The sequence below is a fragment of the Rhea americana genome, unplaced genomic scaffold (genome assembly GCF_003343005.1).
Source record: "Rhea americana isolate MKP2758 unplaced genomic scaffold, rheAme1 scaffold_56, whole genome shotgun sequence".
Classification (NCBI taxonomy): Eukaryota; Metazoa; Chordata; class Aves; order Rheiformes; family Rheidae; genus Rhea; species Rhea americana.
In genome coordinates this window covers 2,552,309-2,567,909 of record NW_028186712.1, presented here as the reverse complement: position 1 = coordinate 2,567,909, position 15,601 = coordinate 2,552,309, and positions in this window count along the sequence as shown.

Here is a 15,601-nt window from a genome sequence, read left to right as displayed (position 1 = left end):
CGCCACTCGAGTGAAAAGCATTGACGCTGGCTTAGAAAACAAACAAGCTTCTTTTCTCGCCTGAGATTTTTCATAAAATAGAGACAAAATTCTTGTTCCACACCAAACACCTCTTCCACAGCTGGATTCCTTAAATAAGTTGTTTCTAAAAAGTCCATTCCAATAGTAATCAAAAATGGATTTTTTTGGGGGGGGCGGGGGTGGAGGGGAAAGGGAGAAGCCTGTGTGTGTCTTAACTGTTTAAAAAAAAAATAAATAAAAGGTCCTGGGAACCAATAAATCATTGATAATCATTATCTGTTTAATTTTGYCTTGAACTTAGTGCCAAGCAAGCAAGGGTTCATGTTTTGCAAATATCACTTTGATGTTTTATTGATTACTTTTGTCAAAGTGAAAAGTTTGAAAACCAGAAACCAGAAAGTTGCAGTAACTTAGCGTAACATGCGTGATACCATTCTCCACTGTTTGTAGTCAAAAGCATGCATTGTGTACTAATGGCTTGAGATAGCTATAAACTGATTTTATGTATGTAGCCATGTACACCCTGTGTGTCTGTGGTGAGTGCCAAGCATTGAGCGTTCTGGAGTGCAAAAATATCTTTTGCTTGGATGTGTTGCTCAAGTGACATCATCCAAGCAATTTATAGAGGTAATATGAATTCCACATTTTAAAATCTGCCCAGGCCTTCTTACCATTTTCATATCAAGAGCTGGAAAACACAAGAAATTAGATCATTTAGTTTCAGCCCTGCTTATTCTTCTGCCTGCACAGAAGAAATGTGGTTACTCTACAAGCTGCACTTTCTAGTGAGTACACAAGTTTGTGTTTTCAAGGCCAAAAGCATTTGATACTTCCAGGCAGATTAAGACCAATTCTAACAGCATAAATGCAGGACACAGTATGAAGGCAAAGACAAATCTACTGTTTCGCTAAAGGCCATTAAAAACTGTGATTTTTGGCAAACCTACCCATTACTATGTTAAACCATAACAGAGATACGTTCAAAAGGGAAACAGTATCCCCTTTGTTGAGCCAGGGGGGAAAAAAAAGGAAAAAAAAATGTTTCCAAGCTACCCTTATAAATTCCTAGTGAACCCTTTCAAGTAGCTTGCCAAAACATTAGACAGTTTTAGGAGAACACTGGGGTGCAGATTAATTCTTAATAAATTGATTGATATCCCTACAAGTAAGCAAGCAGTCCATGTGCTCAAATGCCATTTAAGTCCTGTGTATCTGACAGTTTCTTCTATAAATTATGGTTTAATTCTTTAAAAGACCAGTGTGTCATCTGTATTAGAAGTCTTCAAGTGCTTACAGTTGTTTCACATTATAGCTTATTGTATTACATTTCTGGTATATTCTTTCTATAAGTAATCTTGTGGGAGCTGAAGAAACAGGAGACCTTCAGAGTGCAAAAGCAATGACTTTTCCATGTTTCCGTTATGCACTGTGGTAACGGGGGAGCAATTTGAAGAGACTAATGGGAGCTGCCCAGGCATAGGTTTCTTAAAATTCGATTCAGTTCTCAATAGTTTTTGATTTTTCATTTACAAGAAAAAAAGATCTGGGGGATGGTGGTGACTCCTGTCAGGCCATAAATGTTTGCTGAATGCGGAGCTGGCGGAGGCTGAAGAAAGCCTTCAGGAGCGTAAGCTGTGAGGGAAGAGCAGAGGTCTGTTGGGGGTGATTCCCTTGTGCCGCTTGGCCCAGCTATAATAACTGAGGTATCTGGGGTAGGCACTGCCTGAGCTGCTTATTCTTCGGGCCTTCTAGGCTCCTCTGACCCCTAAAAAGGCAGGGGTACCTGCTTGGGCCCTTCTTTGAATCGTCATGGGCAGGCCGTGCGAAGGTCTATCCTTATGGTCCCTGGTGTGTGGAGCGCGGGGGTGGAGCCACCTCCAGTTACTTCCCCGCGCCCCGAGCAGGGCTTCAGTTCTGCGGTTTCTCCTCGAGGAAGCGAGCGAGSCTCCCGCAGGCGGCTTCAGCTGGGAGAAGCAGGCAGCCCGCCGTCCTTCCCCCCCACCCCGTGCCAGGTGTCCTTCAGCGCCCTGCGGGCTGCTGCTGCTGAGCATCTCCCATCCCGCGGCATGCAGCTTGGCCGGGGAGCCGGCTGGGGCAAAGGGGCAGCTGGGGCCTCCCCGTGATCCTGCCAGGCACAGAAGCTGTGGAGAACCGGCCGTGTGCCTGGCGGCAAACGTTAATTCCCCCAAACTCCGCTTCTGTGGGTATGGTTTGGYCTGGGTGGTACAACTGGATCTCAGAAGAATTTGAGAGTTTTCAGCTAAAGAAAAACCCAGCAATGAATAATTACTGCTGATCAGAGAGCATCATAGATAAAATTGCCCTACAGGTGAAAACCTGTTATCACACAGATTTCCAACGAGAAAGTGTGAGGAAACAACATGTAAACACGAATAGCTGTAATTTAATTCCTCTGAAAGTTGCCCATGTATTTGTCACAGATATTTGATTAGGAACACTAAGCGAAACAGCATTTTATTTGTTTCAGCTATGCTTTTCTTAGGAGTAAGCGCATTTTTCCAGAGGAAATATGACATGAGAAGTCATTCCACTTTTACTGGGAGGGCTGGGTTTTTTATATCAATGTGATCTTTTCATCTCAATTGTCCATCTAGAATTTTTCACACACGGGACAGATGAATGATCRAATGAAAGCCATGTATTTCTCATTTCCTAAGTGGCGTCTTTATGCACATACCCATTTAAAGAAACAGAAAATTTTAAGATAAAGATAAATATCCTTTGGGCACCATTAGAAACAATATTTTCTTTGAAAATGAAACTAGGATAGATTAAAAATAAGACCAAAAATCTCACTAAACATCTCTTTAAAACAATACTACCTTGTTTTTATATTACTCATTTTATGTGCAATGATTTGCTGTGCATAACTATTTTCATGGTTATTTTTTATGCTCTTGTGTTACTTTTTGGATAAATCAAAAGTGCTTGTAATGTTCGGTTTCCAAGAAATTGCCAGTTGCCTAAGCTAATAGGTATTTCTCTTGTGGAAATGAGATTCCTGGAAACTTTTTTTTTTTAGCTTTTGGGATGAGAGAGTCTAGTAAATTGTTTTACATCAGCTAAGTGCACATATTTGAGACCAATTTAGACACACGCAGAAATATTCATTGAGCTTCCTCTGCTTATTTTGCTTCTAAGCCAAATCTGAGACCTATGTGTAATAAAGAAGTAGAAGACTGTCCAGGGTTACCAGTGATTAGCACCTACATATGTTTGATGGAATTCAGGCCTGTGTTTCATTTTGCAAATTATCTAGTCAATAACGGACTTAAATAGGGGAAAATATTAAGAGTACACATCTTTACATCCCAGCTTCATCCTGGGTATGTAGCCACAAGTTCTGGGAAACCTGAGAACACATCTGATACCTTTATCTTCTCTAACATCTGAAATAAGCTCTTGATTTCTTCTAAGAGAGTAAGTGTGCTTTCAAAAAGCTTGATACTCAAGTGTTGGAACTAGCTGACCTGAGTAGGCAGAGAAGAAATTTCACTCCATTTTCTTTTTTCTAACAAATCTTTGAAAATATCTTAGAAATAAGATTCTGTGGAAAATGCATTAATGCTGAGTTACAATATAATAATATTCCACTATGTATTTTGAACTATTTTGTATGAACCTGTACTGTTAGGACTACTAACTTGCTCTCAAATACTCCAAGATTATCCTTTTTCACTCAGTAGATAACACTTACTCTTGCAGGCATATTGGGTTTTTTTTTGGGGGGGGGGATTTTGTTTCTTTTTAACTTTTTTGCAGATAAAAATGTAAAAATCCATGGCATCCCTAGATATTCATACCTCACGTATTGATATATAGAATTCATGTATACTATAATAACACTGTGCTAGTTTTTAGCCAAACGAAAACCATAGGGGTTGTTCTTTTCCAGCCTGTTAAAATTCACTAGTATTCTATCTTCCTGATCTATAGAATCCAAATAGCTTGTATATGAACTAAAATATTTTGTGTGAGGTTTTTTTCCATTATCTTAATAGGACTCTATAATAAAGATAGGATACCATAAGGGCTTTTTTATTGGGTTGCCATAGCACAGTACACTGATTCCAATGGTTAAATCATTTTTATGGCACATTAACAGCATCATGATATCAAGAAGCTTATATCTGTCAGCTTCAGGGACCTTTTTTCAAACCAAATACACCCCACATGAACACTGAAAACAAATCATAGCCGTCCATTCTGTGGTGGTCTAATGTAGGCCTTTTTCAATTTTTAAGTCTTTGCTTAGCTCAGTCTTTGCTCAGCTGTGGGATGAGTGTTTAAAGGATATGAAATAGCTGAGGTTTTGTTTAACTTTAGTGTTATTATCTTCACTTAAAATTTAATTCTTTTTCTCTTGCTGAAATACATTGAATTATTGTTTCAAATATTGATTAAAAACATGCACGCCCTATTCTGAAGTATATTTGCTATGAAATTAGTGAAGAACAGGAAGATTAGGAAGACAGTGGATGATTTGGCCTTCCTGGGTTTCAATATATGCATATCACTTTCCTAATCAGGCCAGCACTAGGAGGAAAAATATATTACACTAAATACATTTTGACTACATCACAAATACCCAGAAACAGCCATCACTGCTCAAGCAGTTAAGTCAAGAAGCTATTTCTGATGTCCAATTTGCAGCATGTTTCACTTCATTTTGGAAAAGATTTTCTTCTTAGCATGTGCACATATATCTACATTTCAAAGAATAAGCCTTGCTCTATTCAGCTTTCTTCTTTCCTTCATGCCTGTATTCCCTTCCACTATTCATTAATAGTGACAATTTGCCTCTATTTGAGAAATCAAAACAACAGCCACCTAAACAGCTAACACTTGCAGCCTTCAGTAATGCCTCTAGCCTTGCTTTGATATGCAGTCTGTTTCCAAATTTGCACCTGAATGTGAAATGGGCTGGAATGGGGAAGGCTGAAGGAAATCGTCTGAATATAGTTTTAATATGTTCCCTTGTGCTATATTAAATCAAACCTGATACCACCTTTGTGAAAGCAAAATGAATCCTAAGAAGTCTGAGCCAGAGAATCTAATCCAAGTTTTTTGTCTAAGAAGAACTTCAGGCATCTGCTCAGAAAGAACATAGTGCCTGCAAATGCCCAAATTTATCTTCCGTTTCCTACAAAGCTCATCGTCTAAAACTTAGTGCCTCCCTTTACCTCATAGAAATGCTTGTGCAAGTTCTGCTGGTGTTATAAGCTACCAAAGTATATATGTAGTAATGCCATTCAGTAACAGCCCTTTCAGCTTGCAATTTTTCTAGGAAGAAAAAGGCCTCCTTCACTCTCTTTAAATATGAGGAGGATGAATACTGATTTTTTASATGTTTCTTTTCCTCTAGGGAAAAWTTTGCATCTCTGCAAAAGAAAAAATGTGAAATGATTATGTTTCCAACCAAGTTTCCCARACCCCTAGCTCTGCATACCTCTTTTTATGTATTTGACAAGGACACGTAGTGATCATCCCGTTGAATCAGAGACTCAAAGACTTTTCAGTGATGATTATGACATGAGGAATTTTGTGAAAATAGCCTGATCAGTAGTTATAGTTAATAACTCATTAAACAAGTTTTTTTGATTTTGTTTCTTTTTCATCTCTGAGGTGAAAAAACAGAAGCTTATACAATGACAGTATTAAAGGAACATGTGAAAGAAATCAAGACTATATGCATGTAAATATATGAATGCAAGTATCTGTGACATTTGTACAACTCATTGCTTATCTTAGCCAAAGGCAAAACCAGGCTAATACAGAGTATACGTGTTTTGGCATAGATTTTTAACATAGTTTTTAAAGGGATTTCTTAGTAATATCTACTTTTTTAAAAATCTTAGTCACAGTGATAGAGTATTATTAATGGTTTTCCTCAAGTGTTTGTCTAGTGTACTTGTAAAGTACTGAAAAAATAAAATATATTTTACCTTTCTGAAAGTGTAAGGAAATTATGCACGTGTCATCCCATGCACAGCCTTCCCTTCCTATGKAAATGAATACAAATATGCACAAATATTCTCTTTTTTTATCTCTTTCTTTTATCATCTTCCACATGCAAAATGCATTCTRTGCTGTCAATCTTTCTAATTTACTGAGGGCTAGGTTTTGCTCTTTGTATCTAACTCTGGGAATGAAGTGATTGGCACAATCACTCCAGGAGATGTTGTTCCCTAAGAAAAACTCCTCTTCTCCTGGCAAGAAATGGTTCTCTATCTGTCTCCTCCGTGCGTGTCCTCCTCTTCAGCACCTTTGAGCCTGCACAGCTCAGAGAGATGGTGAGGCACATGGAGTTTCATTGCGCCAATGTATGAGATAAGCCTTATATATGAACCGTTCTGGTCACTCACGTATGTATGTTATGTGGCAGAATAAGGTGTCTTTAGTTAATACAAATCTGGTGCAGAACAAAGGAAGTTTAGGCAAAACCACAGGCAGATTTTTCAAGGACTCCTCCACAATAACTCTGAAAATGAAGGGGTTCATTTTATGTTCTCCTTTGAGGCTCGCCAGGGGACTGACGTTTCTGTGTTGTTTGTTATTTTGGTGCTGAACATCTATCAACAAAGGAATAGCACCGAGGCAGACRTTTGATTTCCTGTCAGCCACAAGACAGCAATCAGACAGCACTCCAAAGCTGTTGCTAGCTGAATTTTCCTCCTAGTAAGGATTAAAACTATGAGCCCCATGTATAGTACTAGCTAGTCTTCTCCATAGTCCTCAGTCTTTCTATGGAAGGTTTTTGCCAAGCACARTCTTGAGACTTCACACGAGACTCTTCAGATAGGGCAAGAAAATGTTGTCTTCCTCACTAAGAGTTCCTTTCTTTCTTTACCAGACTTTTATGTCTTTACCCATCAATTGTACAGTGGGATCCCTTTGTCATAGATGTTCTCTGCATATATATGGCTATATTGCAGAGTGGACTTTCCTGTGCAGAAGAGAAGAATTTGAGGAGTGAAGCACTGCAGTACAATAATTGCAATGAAAACTTTATGGGCAGTATAACTGGGAAAAGCTGTTTTCCCCTGTATTTTRAAGGATTTCTTTTTTTAATATATGCATTGATATTTTTAGAATTCAGCACAGAGCTCAAGCATAACTATCATCATCCAAGACATTACATATGGAGAGAAGTAATTGATTGCTGATAGTTGTAGCTGTGATTCGGGTTTCGATTAGAATAATAACTTAAAAACTGAAACAGAAAGCAGCTATTTTATAYGCTACTAAAAAGCATTTGTGTTAAGTTTGGTGTGTTTGACTCATACATAATGTATGCTCTTTAATGACCTGCATAGCCAAAAGATGGCACTTTAAATTGATGAGTGTGATATATTCATACATAGAACAAATTAGTTTAAGGACAGATGAAGAATAGATGTGCAGTCTAGCTAGCATGAACAGTTACAATTATAGAGATTATTATAACCACAGTCTAATACCTTCTAGATATCAGAAATCATTAAGCATCAGAGTTATGGAGATCTACAAGCTAGTTTTATCACAAAAATATTAAGTTTTATCACAAAAATATTATTGTATTACAGTAGTTTGAATTGTGTCACTATATTTGAGGTTAAAAGAACGTTTTTGCTAAAAAATATTTAATTTTCAGAGGTTTCTAACTTAACCTTAGAAACGTATTCAAGAACAGCATAGTAAAAAAAAACAAAAACCCAAAAAATTAASAAGCAAAAAGGAAGAGAATCCAGGGTAGCAAATTTGTCTTAGAACATTTTATGCTCAACACACAAGAAGAAAGTGTCATTTTAAGCTCATGGAAGCAAGGATGAAACTGTTGATGTTGGGGAAGCTAGTCAATCAGACATGTGGGACTAAAAAGAGCTCACTTGTTTGATGACAGCTTTGAAAATAAGTCCTTTGGTCATACCTATTTCAAGATTCTGTAGAATATTTTAATAGTTGAACATACATCAAGTTTCACTTATGTTTAAAAGGAGCTTGAAACAGACCAGTAAATCCAAATATCTRCAAGTTTGCAGATGTAATTTGAGTCGGACATGGTTGACTTTCACGATTTGGACTGTTCCCCAAAATTATACTAAAAAATAACTTAAACACAACAAGGTTGATTAGATGTGACTTTCTCCCTGTCACAAACACTGTGAAGCAATGACAGGCTAGCTTATGGGATTCTTCACTATTTTTAATCCTTTTATTTATAGTTGCATTGGCAGTAGTAAGTTCTTCATTCACGAGGACTTTGCTCTTTACCTCCATAGGATAAAAAGGGAGGTGTGCATGACTGTACTGCAGGCTACCACAGCAATGATCAGGAAATCATTTTTTACCCAGAAAGGGGTAATGAAAGTAAAGGTCACTGGCATCTTTATTGTTTGTTTAGTATTTTGTTAATAGAGTGATAAATTCCATGRATTTGTGTTTAAAAATGAATATTTTCTTCTTTAACAAAGGAATTTTATTGAAATGTAAATTCCTACATAACCCGAGATTTTTTTTTTAAAATACATCATTTACCCAAAGCATACTATCTTACTGACATCCCAAACAAATCCTATGCACAGCTTCATAGAGAGAAAAATCCATTTTGGGGGGTACTGATATTTAAATTTAGAGTCACTGTTAAGGTCTTGTGTTTGTATCATGAGTCCCACCGAAAATTTTAGAAATGCTTGTGGCTGGATGAGGACATGGTGGGACAGTCCAGCTGATAGGGTACTGATCTACCTCATAGAGGTGTTGTGGTGAGAAATAGAGTGTGTTATGCCACAGACCTTTAGCATCAAATGAAACAATTAGTTTGGCACTTAGAACATGAACCCTTAGATAGGTAAATTTAGATACCTGGCCCCAGAATACACCACAGTTCACTACACAATGTAGTCAACCTTGTCTTCAGGTCTACAGAGGCACTCCCTGCACTCACCTGCTCTTTAGGCACCTAGTCCTTAGCACTTTAAAATGAAACTAAGACAAAGAAGCATAGGGAGCCTTATTATCCCTAAATCAGTACATTCAGAATGAGCTGGTTTGAGGCTATGTGATGAGAAACACTGAATTTGAAAGGCAGAATCTTAACTGCAAGCCATCAAGTGACTTTATTAGAGTTGGAAGGCTGCACAAGCAACGCCTAGCCCCGAATTTTCTCCCACCTACCATAACTCTTTATTCTTAACATTTATTAGTGACTGGACACTGCACAGCAATATTCATGCATGCAAACAAGGAATAGAAAGAAGGTTCAGAGGTTACACTTGTTATAGGTGTCATCCTGCCCTGGTAAACCTTGAATCACCACTCTCCAATAGAAGGGATGAAAAACAATCCCTCATACACATGCTCCCACACTCTTTTTGTTAGTAAGAGGTAAGAATTGTGTATTTTTCAGGAAAAGGAGATAAATTAAATGGTATCTTTATTTTCCTGGCAAGACAAAGTTTGATATGTGTATGTGTGTTACCAAAATACAATAAATTTTCACTGTAGACTCATTTGCAATGAGGGTTGCATGTGAATTTTTTTGTCCAGCTGCTGCATCTGCTCTACATTAGACCACATATGGAAGGCAAACAGTGAAACTAGAAACAAGGAGGACAGCATCTTGAGGTTAAATGGACACAGAGTAGGTATTTTCTGGATATATGCATCTAAATTCTAAGTCCTCCAAAACCAGCTGACCTAGGTATTTAGGCAGCCAACTTTTGCTTGACTGGAGTGGTCATTAGGTCTTGAAATTCCTCTGCAGATCTAGTTCCTAATTTTTTTTTTTTTTTTTTTTTTTTTTTTTTTTTTTTTCTAACCATCAAATATTGCACAAAGGGGTGTGCATAAGTATTTGAAACGGCATAATAGCAAAAATGTGTTCACGATAACACTGATGCAATTCAAGTTCAGAGACTGAGGCAAACAAAACAGTAAGGGAACAGAAATCAAGTCTGTTCTGGTGCTACGATCTTTTGGGAAAATCTTATAAGAATTCTGTTCGTAACAGGACATGGTATTATTTAAACCCTTACAAACAAGGCCATACTAATCATAAATTAATRGATCCAAGACTAGAAGCACTGTAATTTAGATAAGCTAATGCCAAAAAATAATATAAATTAAGAGGAAGGCTTAGATCATTAAAGAAAAAAGAAAATCAGATTCCCATTGTAATGAAAACATTTACAATGTTTACTTCATTTACATGACTGATCCTTAATGAAGATTGGTTTTAAACTTTTTAGACACAGAATTTTACAGTTCTACTTGTGTAATTTTAGGTCTATTGTGTAATCTCTCTCTGCATTTTGTATGTAAATTGCTGAAATCATCTCCACGAATGTAAAAACTTTTGTGCAAAAAGAGCAAATGGTGGTTTATACAGTAGAAATAGCAATGATAAGATTTCTTTTTTAACAATATGCAGTATTTATTTTCTAGGAAATTTCCACAGTTTAGCTCCTCACCCATGCAATACTTAAAATATAATCTGTTTTTTTCTGCAGAAAGTTATTATCTGCCTCCAGTCACTGAAGATTTTCAGTCAAGGGTGCAACCTGTGGAGCCCAAGTTTGGTATACAGCTACAATCAGATAGTTTAAAGAACTGTACCTGAAGATGTGAGCTGACCTGTACATAGGTTAAACCTACAGGAAGAGATAATTTTTTGGTTTTGGCACATCACATCATGGTGTGGGTCGAAATGCAGCAATGCACCATCAAAAAAAGAGCTGCAAACAGTATGAGAGGAAAGCATAAATTAGTCCAAAAAACAATGTTTGTCTTGAGGCTCCCCCATATTTCTGTTAAGCGTTAGTGTAAGTTCAACGCCCTGTTAAATTCAACACCTGTTAGCTGAGTAACTACAGAAGTGCATATTCCTGCTTCTTGGATGAGTCCTGCAGCCTGTGCCAATGCCCTGTTGCTGCAGTTTCACTGCTAATAATAAAAATTTTTAAATAGCTGTGACTACACTAAAGCACAAAAGTAACTAAACTGGGTGTATTCCAATAACATGTTGACTAGTAAACAAAAAAGATAGAAAATAGCAATTTCTCCCATGAAGTTTGTCCCACAGTGTTGATGGGACTGCAAATTCAGCAGAAACTTATTTTTTAAAAAAATCTGACAGTACAGAGATCAGAGTAAAAAGTAACTTTTTCATTGCTACTTTGCACTAAAGAGCAAATCCTGTATCCAAATCTCCAACAAATGATGCAATAAACGTAAACAGTAACTCTGTCTTTAGGCTTCTGTTCTTTTTTTTYCCTTTTTTTCTTTTCCCCTCAGTCTGTCAATAACTTATTAATGCTGTTCCCAGCCTTTTAGCCAGAAGTTGCCCAGGAAGTCAGGAAGGTCGATACTGTTAAGTGCCGCTTTGGTGCCAGGGGATTCACGTTCAGGGAATTGCGTTTCACAGTGTTGTAACCTCCTTATCTTGAGTTGATATTACATACCACTCATCACTATCTGTGGCAGAAGCTTTATCAACATCTCCAGCAAGAAGCACCACTCTCCAGTTGAAAAATCCTCTGTGTTTACAGTTAGAAATGTCAATCATTTTGTTCTGTATTCTCACTGTTACTTACTGCCTTGCCTGTCAGTGAATAACATTTTTACTTTGAGTAAAAGGAACAAGGAAAAGTTTATAGCACTCAAAAGAATTAAAAATCAGTGCAGGATGTTGTTTTTCTTTTTTTCTTTTTTTTTTTTCACTTCAGAAGACATTAGCTGGGATAGGGTAATAAAGTGGCCTAGTAATTCTGAAAAGATATATTTAGGTGCAACTTTTTAYTTAGGGTTGGGAAGCAGTTGCACAATTATAATGTACACCTTTTCAAAAGTCAGATGCATWCTTACTTTTTCAATGCCCATCATCAGGCACATGTATTCCTTCTGTATGCCAAAATACAAGTCAAAATCCTTAAATGCAGTGGGCATAGTCCATGGGCTAAATCCCTGGGTCATCCACATTTTYAGTGCTACATATAGTTCTTAGTCTATGTTTAACTTGCACACAAATCATGGTTAAATAATTCACTCAAGGTCAAAGAGTGAAGGATCTGGTTTCACTGGCAGGAAAAACCATTATGGAAAACTTAAGGAAACCAAGGGATCCTTTGGCAGAGGGTAGTTTTCCTCACTAACAAACATTAGCACAAAGCAACCTTAACAAGCTAGAGAATCTGGTTTTGCTGCTTCAGGAAACAACTTGCTGGCTTCTTCAACTGTTTGCAAGCTCTCGAAGAAAGCAGAACGCCTATGCGCCTATCCCTAGCTAATCCAAGATCTCTTATTCCTCCAGGTCAGGGTCATCTGTCAGATGGGATATAAGTTTTCAGTGAGGCATTGACATTCTTGGGTAGAAGGTCAAATCTGGGATTGCTGCTTTATTGTGGTCATTTTGTTCTGTGCAAAGTATATGATGTGACATCTTAAAGCACTTGTTTCTACTGATATTCAGCCCATTTCCAAGTTGTAGTTGTGAAGTTTGCCCTTGCTTCCCAGGTAGTGAGGGCATATATATATATATATATATATATAGTGTATATATATATATATGTATATATACCATATAGCATATACCTCCTATGTACTGATGCGTTCTCCATCAATGAGCACAGAATTTTTCTCTGCTGGGTTTTTCAGCATATGCAACTCTATTCCATTGGGTTGTCACTCGTTATTTTAATTTGTGTGGTGGCAGATTGTTTTCCTCCTACAGTTTTTACCAATTTTACAGGTCATTACTAGTTAACTAAAATTGGTGCAATTTGCCTCTGCCAGCTGATGTTTAGTAATAACTGTCATTGCCAAGACCGTGCATCAGTAAGTTCTGACAGTATGTAAAACATAGCACATATGTGGATTGACTATGTTACATTCTTCTGACAAACCATTTAATTGACTGATAAAAATCAAAGAGTTAATGGATGAGCCTTGAGAGGAAGCTCATCCATGTGTTTATTGAGAATTTGATGCTATGTTAGCCTCTTTACTTGTAATTGTCAAAGTTTTATGCTATAGGTAACACTGGGAAATTTGTTAGCTTTCCCTCTTGCMTTAGTTGCATACTGCCAAAGACCTGGAGCAGAGTGCATTGAACATCGAGTCATAGAAAAGGTGAGATCTGTTGTGGCTTTCCTGACCACAAAAGCAAGGGCAGTTGCTTAACTCACAACCTCCTTAAATCTACTTGTATGCAATCTTTAAATGAGGAACTGCCAAACTTTATGGTTCCTTAGGGGCCTTAAGTGTTGCATATATTGAAAAAAATGGGAGTGAAAACTTGTCCTTTATTTCCTCTGAAGAGGTACTGCTTGGAGGTAGGTCACCACCAACTTACTATGTGACCTGCACAAGCTATATAAGCTTATTGTTTCTGCTTTCTCATGTGTAAAATAGGTAAAATACTTCAGAGGCTACTTGTGTGCTTTAATTGCTTGATTGTTTCCTACATACTGGATGAAAGATTACAGTGTGCTTAAGCATCACATTTTCCTCTTCTTTTTTTTTTAAGTCAGCGTGACCAGATTTTCTCTTTCTCCTTCTTTCATTCAGCTGTTAGGTGTGTCTATTTAATAGTTTCCTCCCCCATTCCTCCTAATCTGTTTTTTTTTTTTCCTCTCTGTGCCTTTGTTCTCCTTTTCTTGCCTGTTTTATGCTGCTTCCCTGTCTTTTTCCTGCTCTGTTTCACCATATTCATGTCATAAATCATTTTTATCCTACAGTCTAGCTGAGTATTCATACAGTGAAGCACATTTTTACTACTTGCTCTGTACACACTCTGAAGAACATTAGTCCCTGGAGGACGTGTGGGCTCACACTTCTCATTCACGTGTACTTACACCTCCTGTTGTGCAAGTGCTTCAAGGTCTGCTGGAGTCAAACCCACCCTGGGAAGCTCAAGGTTATAAAAAGGACAACCACCAGATGGGTTTTGCCCGTGATTCTGGTCTAGATCCTTCCAAGGAAATTTCCTTTACAAAAAACACTATTGCTGACTCATAGCTGCTAACTTGAAGGGAACTGCAAAGCAAATCCATGTCCCTATTATTAGTTGGGCTGTCACTTCATGGAATGTAATATATGTGTGGAGGGGTTGGGAAGAAAAGAGGATGAAAAGGAGCTGCCAGACCAGAAAAGGATGGGAGCAGGCTGGGGGAAGAAGGGAAGAAAAACATTATGGCTGAGTTACCTTAGAAAGGCCCCATGCCAAATGGAGAGAACCCTATAGTAATGCAGGCATTCAGTATGAATGCTTATATTATTATTATACAAATGGTCTTAAGGTAACCATATCTCAGTCTATGTTGCATAACAGTGTCATTTCATTGCAGACAAGGCGATGGAATRCCTATACTTCACAGTAAGTCTTGCTATGGCACCACAGTGGTACGTTTGCCTCTTTCATGATGAACTAATGAACACAGCAAATAAGGAAAACCTCTTCAGGGAAGCGAATGTAGTGGCAATCTTTTTCAAACATGTACACTATTGTGGTTTTTTTAGCCATCTATTCTCTTCCATCTTACACTTTGCTTTTTTTAGCCATCAAAATACTTGTTTCTACTTAGAGCAAAAATCAGCTATTATCCTCAGAAATCAAAAAAACAAATGATATTGAGTTCTAGGATATAGGCATACAACAGGTCCTCACCATCACTGCCCTCCATAAACTCCTCATTTACTGAGGTGTGCTAGTTGTACATTAGTATATATATWTTCTCCTTCCAAGTCTATAAAAGTGATACCTGATGAGTTTATAAAAGGTGAATTCCCTGAACAGGAATTAAAGGTTGTCAAAAAGAATACCGAGAAAGATTGTCATGGATAGAAATTGAAAAGTTGTAGTATATTTTTCCATTGCATTTTCACCCAAAGACTATCCATAGGGGCAAAAGAAAGGGCTAATCATTGAGTACACATGTAAAGATTGTACAATGTACACTCACTAATAGCTGTGGGAGTAAAGAGGAGAGGAATCAAAACAGGATATTTAGGAGTCACAAGGCACTGAATTTAAATATATGTTGAGTGGGTTTGTCTTTACTGTAGTAGGGACTACTTGAATGTAAATGTTCAAGGGTATCATTTTTTAAGTCTAGAGTTTTTTGGCCCGATATAGCAAAAACAGGCCCATTCTCAGGTAGTTCTTCCTCATCATCATGAAAAAATCTAACTAATCCTCTTGGCTTATGTTTCCAGCAGATTCTGTATGTTTCTCTGACTCTTCCATTCAGAAAATGAAAAACACGTTTATTAAATGACCTTTAGATTTTGCCATCTACTCAAATAGTCTTTGCACCGGCACAGTAATACCATTATCCTGACCTTTGTCTCTYTCATACAGTTTCTCTTCATGCCTGTCACTAGCACAGGCTGAGCTAGTAAGAGGGAGAAAAAAAATGATAGAAAAGAAAAAGCACAATCTAATTCAAGTTGTTAGGCAATTTAGGTCTCTGGAGATGTTTGTTCCAGCTTTCCTTGCTTGCTTGCTTATTTGTTTGTACCTTTTTGGTCGGTGTTTTATATGTCTTTGCTAGATTTTTTAATCTTCAATCTAAGTCTATTT